Here is a 15,226-nt window from a genome sequence, read left to right as displayed (position 1 = left end):
AATAAGAAACGAATTTTCTAAAATTTTCACGCTTGCGTTATTAGGAGAACATGATTTGTAAAAGGTCATCAACGATCATCGACCTCCTGCAAATAATTTCCTGATAAATAAATATAAGAAACGAATTTTTCGAATTTTGCGTTGCGTTTTAGGAGAACTGATTTGTAAAGAGGTCATCAACGCATCATCGACCTCCTCGCAAAATATATTCTCCTGATAATATAAATTAATAAGAAACGAATTTTCGAAAATTTTCACGGCTTGCGTTATTAGGAGAACATGATTTGTAAAGAGGTCATCAACGCATCATCGACCTCCTCGCAAAATATATTCTCCTGATAATATAAATTATAAGAAACGAATTTTCGAAAATTTTCGCGCTTGCGTTATTAGGAGAACATGATTTGTAAAGAGGTCATCAACGCATCATCGACCTCCTCGCAAATATATTCTCCTGATAATATAAATTATAAGAAACGAATTTTCGAAAATTTTCGCTTGCGTTATTAGGAGAACATGATTTGTAAAGAGGTCATCAACGCATCATCGACCTCCTCGCAAAATATATTCTCCTGATAATATAAATTATAAGAAACGAATTTTCGAAAATTTTCGCGCTTGCGTTATTAGGAGAACATGATTTGTAAAGAGGTCATCAACGCATCATCGACCTCCTCGCAAAATATATTCTCCTGATAATATAAAATAATAAGAAACGAATTTTCGAAAATTTTCACGCTTGCGTTATTAGGAGAACATGATTTGTAAAGAGGTCATCAACGCATCATCGACCTCCTCGCAAAATATATTCTCCTGATAATATAAATAATAAGAAACGAATTTTCGAAAATTTTCACGCTTGCGTTATTAGGAGAACATGATTTGTAAAGAGGTCATCAACGCATCATCGACCTCCTCGCAAAATATATTCTCCTGATAATATAAATAATAAGAAACGAATTTTCGAAAATTTTCACGCTTGCGTTATTAGGAGAACATGATTTGTAAAGAGGTCATCAACGCATCATCGACCTCCTCGCAAAATATATTCTCCTGATAATATAAATTATAAGAAACGAATTTTCGAAAATTTTCACGCTTGCGTTATTAGGAGAACATGATTTGTAAAGAGGTCATCAACGCATCATCGACCTCCTCGCAAAATATATTCTCCTGATAATATAAATAATAAGAAACGAATTTTCGAAAATTTTCACGCTTGCGTTATTAGGAGAACATGATTTGTAAAGAGGTCATCAACGCATCATCGACCTCCTCGCAAAATATATTCTCCTGATAATATAAATAATAAGAAACGAATTTTCGAAAATTTTCACGCTTGCGTTATTAGGAGAACATGATTTGTAAAGAGGTCATCAACGCATCATCGACCTCCTCGCAAAATATATTCTCCTGATAATATAAATTATAAGAAACGAATTTTCGAAAATTTTCACGCTTGCGTTATTAGGAGAACATGATTTGTAAAGAGGTCATCAACGCATCATCGACCTCCTCGCAAAATATATTCTCCTGATAATATAAATTATAAGAAACGAATTTTCGAAAATTTTCACGCTTGCGTTATTAGGAGAACATGATTTGTAAAGAGGTCATCAACGCATCATCGACCTCCTCGCAAATATATTCTCCTGATAATATAAATTATAAGAAACGAATTTTCGAAAATTTTCGCGCTTGCGTTATTAGGAGAACATGATTTGTAAAGAGGTCATCAACGCATCATCGACCTCCTCGCAAAATATATTCTCCTGATAATATAAATTATAAGAAACGAATTTTCGAAAATTTTCACGCTTGCGTTATTAGGAGAACATGATTTGTAAAGAGGTCATCAACGCATCATCGACCTCCTCGCACAATATATTCTCCTGATAATATAAATTATAAGAAACGAATTTTCGAAAATTTTCCGCTTGCGTTATTAGGAGAACATGATTTGTAAAGAGGTCATCAACGCATCATCGACCTCCTCGCAAAATATATTCTCCTGATAATATAAATTATAAGAAACGAATTTTCGAAAATTTTCGCGCTTGCGTTATTAGGAGAACATGATTTGTAAAGAGGTCATCAACGCATCATCGACCTCCTCGCAAAATATATTCTCCTGATAATATAAATTATAAGAAACGAATTTTCGAAAATTTTCACGCTTGCGTTATTAGGAGAACATGATTTGTAAAGAGGTCATCAACGCATCATCGACCTCCTCGCAAAATATATTCTCCTGATAATATAAATTATAAGAAACGAATTTTCGAAAATTTTCACGCTTGCGTTATTAGGAGAACATGATTTGTAAAGAGGTCATCAACGCATCATCGACCTCCTCGCAAATATATTCTCCTGATAATATAAATTATAAGAAACGAATTTTCGAAAATTTTCACGCTTGCGTTATTAGGAGAACATGATTTGTAAAGAGGTCATCAACGCATCATCGACCTCCTCGCAAAATATATTCTCCTGATAATATAAATTATAAGAAACGAATTTTCGAAAATTTTCGCGCTTGCGTTATTAGGAGAACATGATTTGTAAAGAGGTCATCAACGCATCATCGACCTCCTCGCAAAATATATTCTCCTGATAATATAAATTATAAGAAACGAATTTTCGAAAATTTTCACGCTTGCGTTATTAGGAGAACATGATTTGTAAAGAGGTCATCAACGCATCATCGACCTCCTCGCAAAATATATTCTCCTGATAATATAAATTATAAGAAACGAATTTTCGAAAATTTTCACGCTTGCGTTATTAGGAGAACATGATTTGTAAAGAGGTCATCAACGCATCATCGACCTCCTCGCAAAATATATTCTCCTGATAATATAAATTATAAGAAACGAATTTTCGAAAATTTTCACGCTTGCGTTATTAGGAGAACATGATTTGTAAAGAGGTCATCAACGCATCATCGACCTCCTCGCAAAATATATTCTCCTGATAATATAAATATAAGAAACGAATTTTCGAAAATTTTCGCGCTTGCGTTATTAGGAGAACATGATTTGTAAAGAGGTCATCAACGCATCATCGACCTCCTCGCAAAATATATTCTCCTGATAATATAAATTATAAGAAACGAATTTTCGAAAATTTTCACGCTTGCGTTATTAGGAGAACATGATTTGTAAAGAGGTCATCAACGCATCATCGACCTCCTCGCAAAATATATTCTCCTGATAATATAAATTATAAGAAACGAATTTTCGAAAATTTTCACGCTTGCGTTATTAGGAGAACATGATTTGTAAAGAGGTCATCAACGCATCATCGACCTCCTCGCAAATATATTCTCCTGATAATATAAATTATAAGAAACGAATTTTCGAAAATTTTCGCGCTTGCGTTATTAGGAGAACATGATTTGTAAAGAGGTCATCAACGCATCATCGACCTCCTCGCAAAATATATTCTCCTGATAATATAAATTATAAGAAACGAATTTTCGAAAATTTTCGCGCTTGCGTTATTAGGAGAACATGATTTGTAAAGAGGTCATCAACGCATCATCGACCTCCTCGCAAAATATATTCTCCTGATAATATAAATTATAAGAAACGAATTTTCGAAAATTTTCACGCTTGCGTTATTAGGAGAACATGATTTGTAAAGAGGTCATCAACGCATCATCGACCTCCTCGCAAAATATATTCTCCTGATAATATAAATTATAAGAAACGAATTTTCGAAAATTTTCACGCTTGCGTTATTAGGAGAACATGATTTGTAAAGAGGTCATCAACGCATCATCGACCTCCTCGCAAAATATATTCTCCTGATAATATAAATTATAAGAAACGAATTTTCGAAAATTTTCGCGCTTGCGTTATTAGGAGAACATGATTTGTAAAGAGGTCATCAACGCATCATCGACCTCCTCGCAAATATATTCTCCTGATAATATAAATTATAAGAAACGAATTTTCGAAAATTTTCACGCTTGCGTTATTAGGAGAACATGATTTGTAAAGAGGTCATCAACGCATCATCGACCTCCTCGCAAAATATATTCTCCTGATAATATAAATTATAAGAAACGAATTTTCGAAAATTTTCACGCTTGCGTTATTAGGAGAACATGATTTGTAAAGAGGTCATCAACGCATCATCGACCTCCTCGCAAAATATATTCTCCTGATAATATAAATTATAAGAAACGAATTTTCGAAAATTTTCACGCTTGCGTTATTAGGAGAACATGATTTGTAAAGAGGTCATCAACGCATCATCGACCTCCTCGCAAAATATATTCTCCTGATAATATAAATTATAAGAAACGAATTTTCGAAAATTTTCACGCTTGCGTTATTAGGAGAACATGATTTGTAAAGAGGTCATCAACGCATCATCGACCTCCTCGCAAAATATATTCTCCTGATAATATAAATATAAGAAACGAATTTTCGAAAATTTTCACGCTTGCGTTATTAGGAGAACATGATTTGTAAAGAGGTCATCAACGCATCATCGACCTCCTCGCAAAATATATTCTCCTGATAATATAAATTATAAGAAACGAATTTTCGAAAATTTTCACGCTTGCGTTATTAGGAGAACATGATTTGTAAAGAGGTCATCAACGCATCATCGACCTCCTCGCAAATATATTCTCCTGATAATATAAATTATAAGAAACGAATTTTCGAAAATTTTCACGCTTGCGTTATTAGGAGAACATGATTTGTAAAGAGGTCATCAACGCATCATCGACCTCCTCGCAAAATATATTCTCCTGATAATATAAATTATAAGAAACGAATTTTCGAAAATTTTCACGCTTGCGTTATTAGGAGAACATGATTTGTAAAGAGGTCATCAACGCATCATCGACCTCCTCGCAAAATATATTCTCCTGATAATATAAATTATAAGAAACGAATTTTCGAAAATTTTCACGCTTGCGTTATTAGGAGAACATGATTTGTAAAGAGGTCATCAACGCATCATCGACCTCCTCGCAAAATATATTCTCCTGATAATATAAAATATAAGAAACGAATTTTCGAAAATTTTCACGCTTGCGTTATTAGGAGAACATGATTTGTAAAGAGGTCATCAACGCATCATCGACCTCCTCGCAAAATATATTCTCCTGATAATATAAATTATAAGAAACGAATTTTCGAAAATTTTCACGCTTGCGTTATTAGGAGAACATGATTTGTAAAGAGGTCATCAACGCATCATCGACCTCCTCGCAAAATATATTCTCCTGATAATATAAATATAAGAAACGAATTTTCGAAAATTTTCACGCTTGCGTTATTAGGAGAACATGATTTGTAAAGAGGTCATCAACGCATCATCGACCTCCTCGCAAAATATATTCTCCTGATAATATAAATTATAAGAAACGAATTTTCGAAAATTTTCACGCTTGCGTTATTAGGAGAACATGATTTGTAAAGAGGTCATCAACGCATCATCGACCTCCTCGCAAAATATATTCTCCTGATAATATAAATTATAAGAAACGAATTTTCGAAAATTTTCACGCTTGCGTTATTAGGAGAACATGATTTGTAAAGAGGTCATCAACGCATCATCGACCTCCTCGCAAAATATATTCTCCTGATAATATAAAATATAAGAAACGAATTTTCGAAAATTTTCACGCTTGCGTTATTAGGAGAACATGATTTGTAAAGAGGTCATCAACGCATCATCGACCTCCTCGCAAAATATATTCTCCTGATAATATAAATAATAAGAAACGAATTTTCGAAAATTTTCACGCTTGCGTTATTAGGAGAACATGATTTGTAAAGAGGTCATCAACGCATCATCGACCTCCTCGCAAAATATATTCTCCTGATAATATAAATTATAAGAAACGAATTTTCGAAAATTTTCACGCTTGCGTTATTAGGAGAACATGATTTGTAAAGAGGTCATCAACGCATCATCGACCTCCTCGCAAATATATTCTCCTGATAATATAAATTATAAGAAACGAATTTTCGAAAATTTTCACGCTTGCGTTATTAGGAGAACATGATTTGTAAAGAGGTCATCAACGCATCATCGACCTCCTCGCAAAATATATTCTCCTGATAATATAAATTATAAGAAACGAATTTTCGAAAATTTTCACGCTTGCGTTATTAGGAGAACATGATTTGTAAAGAGGTCATCAACGCATCATCGACCTCCTCGCAAAATATATTCTCCTGATAATATAAATTATAAGAAACGAATTTTCGAAAATTTTCACGCTTGCGTTATTAGGAGAACATGATTTGTAAAGAGGTCATCAACGCATCATCGACCTCCTCGCAAAATATATTCTCCTGATAATATAAATTATAAGAAACGAATTTTCGAAAATTTTCACGCTTGCGTTATTAGGAGAACATGATTTGTAAAGAGGTCATCAACGCATCATCGACCTCCTCGCAAAATATATTCTCCTGATAATATAAAATAATAAGAAACGAATTTTCGAAAATTTTCACGCTTGCGTTATTAGGAGAACATGATTTGTAAAGAGGTCATCAACGCATCATCGACCTCCTCGCAAAATATATTCTCCTGATAATATAAATTATAAGAAACGAATTTTCGAAAATTTTCACGCTTGCGTTATTAGGAGAACATGATTTGTAAAGAGGTCATCAACGCATCATCGACCTCCTCGCAAAATATATTCTCCTGATAATATAAATTATAAGAAACGAATTTTCGAAAATTTTCACGCTTGCGTTATTAGGAGAACATGATTTGTAAAGAGGTCATCAACGCATCATCGACCTCCTCGCAAAATATATTCTCCTGATAATATAAATTATAAGAAACGAATTTTCGAAAATTTTCCGCTTGCGTTATTAGGAGAACATGATTTGTAAAGAGGTCATCAACGCATCATCGACCTCCTCGCAAATATATTCTCCTGATAATATAAATTATAAGAAACGAATTTTCGAAAATTTTCACGCTTGCGTTATTAGGAGAACATGATTTGTAAAGAGGTCATCAACGCATCATCGACCTCCTCGCAAAATATATTCTCCTGATAATATAAATTATAAGAAACGAATTTTCGAAAATTTTCACGCTTGCGTTATTAGGAGAACATGATTTGTAAAGAGGTCATCAACGCATCATCGACCTCCTCGCAAAATATATTCTCCTGATAATATAAATTATAAGAAACGAATTTTCGAAAATTTTCACGCTTGCGTTATTAGGAGAACATGATTTGTAAAGAGGTCATCAACGCATCATCGACCTCCTCGCAAAATATATTCTCCTGATAATATAAAATAATAAGAAACGAATTTTCGAAAATTTTCACGCTTGCGTTATTAGGAGAACATGATTTGTAAAGAGGTCATCAACGCATCATCGACCTCCTCGCAAAATATATTCTCCTGATAATATAAATATAAGAAACGAATTTTCGAAAATTTTCACGCTTGCGTTATTAGGAGAACATGATTTGTAAAGAGGTCATCAACGCATCATCGACCTCCTCGCAAAATATATTCTCCTGATAATATAAATTATAAGAAACGAATTTTCGAAAATTTTCACGCTTGCGTTATTAGGAGAACATGATTTGTAAAGAGGTCATCAACGCATCATCGACCTCCTCGCAAAATATATTCTCCTGATAATATAAATTATAAGAAACGAATTTTCGAAAATTTTCACGCTTGCGTTATTAGGAGAACATGATTTGTAAAGAGGTCATCAACGCATCATCGACCTCCTCGCAAAATATATTCTCCTGATAATATAAATTATAAGAAACGAATTTTCGAAAATTTTCACGCTTGCGTTATTAGGAGAACATGATTTGTAAAGAGGTCATCAACGCATCATCGACCTCCTCGCAAAATATATTCTCCTGATAATATAAATTATAAGAAACGAATTTTCGAAAATTTTCACGCTTGCGTTATTAGGAGAACATGATTTGTAAAGAGGTCATCAACGCATCATCGACCTCCTCGCAAAATATATTCTCCTGATAATATAAATTATAAGAAACGAATTTTCGAAAATTTTCACGCTTGCGTTATTAGGAGAACATGATTTGTAAAGAGGTCATCAACGCATCATCGACCTCCTCGCAAAATATATTCTCCTGATAATATAAATTATAAGAAACGAATTTTCGAAAATTTTCACGCTTGCGTTATTAGGAGAACATGATTTGTAAAGAGGTCATCAACGCATCATCGACCTCCTCGCAAAATATATTCTCCTGATAATATAAATATAAGAAACGAATTTTCGAAAATTTTCACGCTTGCGTTATTAGGAGAACATGATTTGTAAAGAGGTCATCAACGCATCATCGACCTCCTCGCAAAATATATTCTCCTGATAATATAAATTATAAGAAACGAATTTTCGAAAATTTTCACGCTTGCGTTATTAGGAGAACATGATTTGTAAAGAGGTCATCAACGCATCATCGACCTCCTCGCAAAATATATTCTCCTGATAATATAAATTATAAGAAACGAATTTTCGAAAATTTTCACGCTTGCGTTATTAGGAGAACATGATTTGTAAAGAGGTCATCAACGCATCATCGACCTCCTCGCAAAATATATTCTCCTGATAATATAAATTATAAGAAACGAATTTTCGAAAATTTTCACGCTTGCGTTATTAGGAGAACATGATTTGTAAAGAGGTCATCAACGCATCATCGACCTCCTCGCAAAATATATTCTCCTGATAATATAAAATATAAGAAACGAATTTTCGAAAATTTTCACGCTTGCGTTATTAGGAGAACATGATTTGTAAAGAGGTCATCAACGCATCATCGACCTCCTCGCAAAATATATTCTCCTGATAATATAAAATATAAGAAACGAATTTTCGAAAATTTTCACGCTTGCGTTATTAGGAGAACATGATTTGTAAAGAGGTCATCAACGCATCATCGACCTCCTCGCAAAATATATTCTCCTGATAATATAAATAATAAGAAACGAATTTTCGAAAATTTTCACGCTTGCGTTATTAGGAGAACATGATTTGTAAAGAGGTCATCAACGCATCATCGACCTCCTCGCAAATATATTCTCCTGATAATATAAATTATAAGAAACGAATTTTCGAAAATTTTCACGCTTGCGTTATTAGGAGAACATGATTTGTAAAGAGGTCATCAACGCATCATCGACCTCCTCGCAAAATATATTCTCCTGATAATATAAATAATAAGAAACGAATTTTCGAAAATTTTCACGCTTGCGTTATTAGGAGAACATGATTTGTAAAGAGGTCATCAACGCATCATCGACCTCCTCGCAAATATATTCTCCTGATAATATAAATTATAAGAAACGAATTTTCGAAAATTTTCACGCTTGCGTTATTAGGAGAACATGATTTGTAAAGAGGTCATCAACGCATCATCGACCTCCTCGCAAAATATATTCTCCTGATAATATAAATTATAAGAAACGAATTTTCGAAAATTTTCACGCTTGCGTTATTAGGAGAACATGATTTGTAAAGAGGTCATCAACGCATCATCGACCTCCTCGCAAAATATATTCTCCTGATAATATAAATAATAAGAAACGAATTTTCGAAAATTTTCACGCTTGCGTTATTAGGAGAACATGATTTGTAAAGAGGTCATCAACGCATCATCGACCTCCTCGCAAAATATATTCTCCTGATAATATAAATTATAAGAAACGAATTTTCGAAAATTTTCACGCTTGCGTTATTAGGAGAACATGATTTGTAAAGAGGTCATCAACGCATCATCGACCTCCTCGCAAAATATATTCTCCTGATAATATAAATTATAAGAAACGAATTTTCGAAAATTTTCACGCTTGCGTTATTAGGAGAACATGATTTGTAAAGAGGTCATCAACGCATCATCGACCTCCTCGCAAAATATATTCTCCTGATAATATAAATTATAAGAAACGAATTTTCGAAAATTTTCACGCTTGCGTTATTAGGAGAACATGATTTGTAAAGAGGTCATCAACGCATCATCGACCTCCTCGCAAAATATATTCTCCTGATAATATAAATTATAAGAAACGAATTTTCGAAAATTTTCACGCTTGCGTTATTAGGAGAACATGATTTGTAAAGAGGTCATCAACGCATCATCGACCTCCTCGCAAAATATATTCTCCTGATAATATAAAATATAAGAAACGAATTTTCGAAAATTTTCACGCTTGCGTTATTAGGAGAACATGATTTGTAAAGAGGTCATCAACGCATCATCGACCTCCTCGCAAAATATATTCTCCTGATAATATAAATTATAAGAAACGAATTTTCGAAAATTTTCACGCTTGCGTTATTAGGAGAACATGATTTGTAAAGAGGTCATCAACGCATCATCGACCTCCTCGCAAAATATATTCTCCTGATAATATAAATTATAAGAAACGAATTTTCGAAAATTTTCCGCTTGCGTTATTAGGAGAACATGATTTGTAAAGAGGTCATCAACGCATCATCGACCTCCTCGCAAAATATATTCTCCTGATAATATAAATAATAAGAAACGAATTTTCGAAAATTTTCACGCTTGCGTTATTAGGAGAACATGATTTGTAAAGAGGTCATCAACGCATCATCGACCTCCTCGCAAAATATATTCTCCTGATAATATAAATATAAGAAACGAATTTTCGAAAATTTTCACGCTTGCGTTATTAGGAGAACATGATTTGTAAAGAGGTCATCAACGCATCATCGACCTCCTCGCAAAATATATTCTCCTGATAATATAAATTATAAGAAACGAATTTTCGAAAATTTTCACGCTTGCGTTATTAGGAGAACATGATTTGTAAAGAGGTCATCAACGCATCATCGACCTCCTCGCAAAATATATTCTCCTGATAATATAAATAATAAGAAACGAATTTTCGAAAATTTTCACGCTTGCGTTATTAGGAGAACATGATTTGTAAAGAGGTCATCAACGCATCATCGACCTCCTCGCAAAATATATTCTCCTGATAATATAAATTATAAGAAACGAATTTTCGAAAATTTTCCGCTTGCGTTATTAGGAGAACATGATTTGTAAAGAGGTCATCAACGCATCATCGACCTCCTCGCAAAATATATTCTCCTGATAATATAAATTATAAGAAACGAATTTTCGAAAATTTTCCGCTTGCGTTATTAGGAGAACATGATTTGTAAAGAGGTCATCAACGCATCATCGACCTCCTCGCAAAATATATTCTCCTGATAATATAAAATAATAAGAAACGAATTTTCGAAAATTTTCACGCTTGCGTTATTAGGAGAACATGATTTGTAAAGAGGTCATCAACGCATCATCGACCTCCTCGCAAAATATATTCTCCTGATAATATAAATAATAAGAAACGAATTTTCGAAAATTTTCGCGTTGCGTTATTAGGAGAACATGATTTGTAAAGAGGTCATCAACGCATCATCGACCTCCTCGCAAAATATATTCTCCTGATAATATAAATATAAGAAACGAATTTTCGAAAATTTTCACGCTTGCGTTATTAGGAGAACATGATTTGTAAAGAGGTCATCAACGCATCATCGACCTCCTCGCAAAATATATTCTCCTGATAATATAAAATAATAAGAAACGAATTTTCGAAAATTTTCACGCTTGCGTTATTAGGAGAACATGATTTGTAAAGAGGTCATCAACGCATCATCGACCTCCTCGCAAAATATATTCTCCTGATAATATAAATTATAAGAAACGAATTTTCGAAAATTTTCACGCTTGCGTTATTAGGAGAACATGATTTGTAAAGAGGTCATCAACGCATCATCGACCTCCTCGCAAAATATATTCTCCTGATAATATAAAATAATAAGAAACGAATTTTCGAAAATTTTCACGCTTGCGTTATTAGGAGAACATGATTTGTAAAGAGGTCATCAACGCATCATCGACCTCCTCGCAAAATATATTCTCCTGATAATATAAATAATAAGAAACGAATTTTCGAAAATTTTCACGCTTGCGTTATTAGGAGAACATGATTTGTAAAGAGGTCATCAACGCATCATCGACCTCCTCGCAAAATATATTCTCCTGATAATATAAATATAAGAAACGAATTTTCGAAAATTTTCACGCTTGCGTTATTAGGAGAACATGATTTGTAAAGAGGTCATCAACGCATCATCGACCTCCTCGCAAAATATATTCTCCTGATAATATAAATTATAAGAAACGAATTTTCGAAAATTTTCACGCTTGCGTTATTAGGAGAACATGATTTGTAAAGAGGTCATCAACGCATCATCGACCTCCTCGCAAAATATATTCTCCTGATAATATAAAATAATAAGAAACGAATTTTCGAAAATTTTCACGCTTGCGTTATTAGGAGAACATGATTTGTAAAGAGGTCATCAACGCATCATCGACCTCCTCGCAAAATATATTCTCCTGATAATATAAATTATAAGAAACGAATTTTCGAAAATTTTCACGCTTGCGTTATTAGGAGAACATGATTTGTAAAGAGGTCATCAACGCATCATCGACCTCCTCGCAAAATATATTCTCCTGATAATATAAATTATAAGAAACGAATTTTCGAAAATTTTCACGCTTGCGTTATTAGGAGAACATGATTTGTAAAGAGGTCATCAACGCATCATCGACCTCCTCGCAAAATATATTCTCCTGATAATATAAAATAATAAGAAACGAATTTTCGAAAATTTTCACGCTTGCGTTATTAGGAGAACATGATTTGTAAAGAGGTCATCAACGCATCATCGACCTCCTCGCAAAATATATTCTCCTGATAATATAAATTATAAGAAACGAATTTTCGAAAATTTTCGCGCTTGCGTTATTAGGAGAACATGATTTGTAAAGAGGTCATCAACGCATCATCGACCTCCTCGCAAAATATATTCTCCTGATAATATAAATAATAAGAAACGAATTTTCGAAAATTTTCACGCTTGCGTTATTAGGAGAACATGATTTGTAAAGAGGTCATCAACGCATCATCGACCTCCTCGCAAATATATTCTCCTGATAATATAAATTATAAGAAACGAATTTTCGAAAATTTTCACGCTTGCGTTATTAGGAGAACATGATTTGTAAAGAGGTCATCAACGCATCTTCGACCTTCTCGCAAATATATTCTCCTGATAATATAAAATAATAAGAAACGAATTTTCGAAAATTTTCACGTTGCGTTATTAGGAGAACATGATTTGTAAAGAGGTCATCAACGCATCATCGACCTCCTCGCAAAATATATTCTCCTGATAATATAAAATAATAAGAAACGAATTTTCGAAAATTTTCACGCTTGCGTTATTAGGAGAACATGATTTGTAAAGAGGTCATCAACGCATCATCGACCTCCTCGCAAAATATATTCTCCTGATAATATAAATTATAAGAAACGAATTTTCGAAAATTTTCACGTTTGCGTTATTAGGAGAACATGATTTGTAAAGAGGTCATCAACGCATCATCGACCTCCTCGCAAAATATATTCTCCTGATAATATAAATTATAAGAAACGAATTGGTTTGTGGCTCTTAATGCTCTTTACTTAATTATCATGTTGTTAAATATTTTTCTATATTCGAGTGTCACCGTGTGAATGATGGCAAAGCTATGACATGTATAGCCGCTTGCTATACGTCGTCAAGGCCAAACATATGATATTAATTGATAATTCTCTGCCGAAATATTTTGCGTACTATATATACACGCGACATTTTAAATAGAAGTATATTTTATTTTAAATTAATTAATTATGAACGATTGATGTATCACGGAACAATCGCGATATATCGCAAACCACCATCATGTTTCGGAGAGCGACCCGCCCACCGCTTCGCCGCGATCGTAGTATCTATATTTAATTAATTAATCGAACGATTGCATTCCGATTCATCTTTTCGTTCGGTATATATAAGTATTTAATCAATTAATCGAACGATTACATTCGGCTTGCCATTTTACTCGCCGCGTTACAGTGAATATCGCGCGAGATAGGCAGGCAACATGCGCGGCGTCGTGCACGATTTCGACCGTCCGCGCGCAGACGAAAAACAGCGAATTTATATCTCGACTTCCAGACGCGATTTCGTTCTTTTTGCAAAATTCTACACCATTTCGCGGCACTACCGTTTAAATCTCGTCCCGATCGCCCGAAGAGCGGCTGACTTACAGTGAATATCCGAAATTTGCTTCTTGGACTCACACTTAAATGTAATATTTATACATATAATATAAATATATAATATAAATATATAATATAAATAATAGCAAGGAAAAGAGAGAACATATTAATATTTTTATATAATAAATTATTATTAATTAAATTATTTATATTTTTATTTATATTATTTATATTATCAGAGGGACATATATGTTATCCTCTGAGAACCTTCGTGGACATTTGTTTTGTAGTTCATATTTTGTTGTTAATGTTCATAGAGGGAGTATCACTTCCAGGGATAAAGCGAGCCACGACATCTCTCAGTCTCTCTGTGCACGCTCGGTCGGCTTCGGTCAGCTCCAATCAGCGTTGAGCGCATGCGCATCGCATCGCCTCCACGCTGTTGACAGATATGACCAGAGAGAAACCTGAGAGCGGCCACCTCGCTTTAACGGGCACATTGTCCTAATGCGCCGCCTGACAAAGTGGACGTCAACTAAATCCATTACAGGCGATAATAATACATGGTTCGTATCTGAGCTATGGTTCATGTCCGAGCTATGGTTCATATCCGAACTATTCACATGAGATGGACATGAGAGTTAGACAAGAGCCGATAATCTATCGTTCTGCTTTTGTCTCACCAATGATGGCAAATCACGCGGCGGTAGGCATGAGGCGAGCGGTGATTTTCTATCGTAAAGCTCATGTCTCCTTCCATTTCTTGTCGGCCCCGTCTCATATTTCACGCGCTACATTTTACATAATTCGGATAGGATTTCGAAACGACTTCGGGCGCCCAATATATAGAGACAAATTTATTTATTTATTATAAAGACATTTATTAAAAATGTTTTTTAATAAAACCTTTTCTTTTTATTTAAAATAATTATATCTGTATTTCATAAATGCTTACAACTCTCATATTATTATAATAATATTTTATTTTATATATTTTTTAAATAATTAATTAATTAAAAAAATATACATATCAATGCGAATGATATCTTACTTTGATGCATTTGCGTGTTAGTGTTAGA

The sequence above is a fragment of the Camponotus floridanus genome, unplaced genomic scaffold (genome assembly GCF_003227725.1).
Source record: "Camponotus floridanus strain SB8 unplaced genomic scaffold, Cflo_v7.5 scaffold11, whole genome shotgun sequence".
Taxonomy (NCBI): Eukaryota; Metazoa; Arthropoda; class Insecta; order Hymenoptera; family Formicidae; genus Camponotus; species Camponotus floridanus.
The sequence above is the reverse complement of the archived record's forward strand: the minus strand, read 5'-3'. Positions refer to the sequence as shown.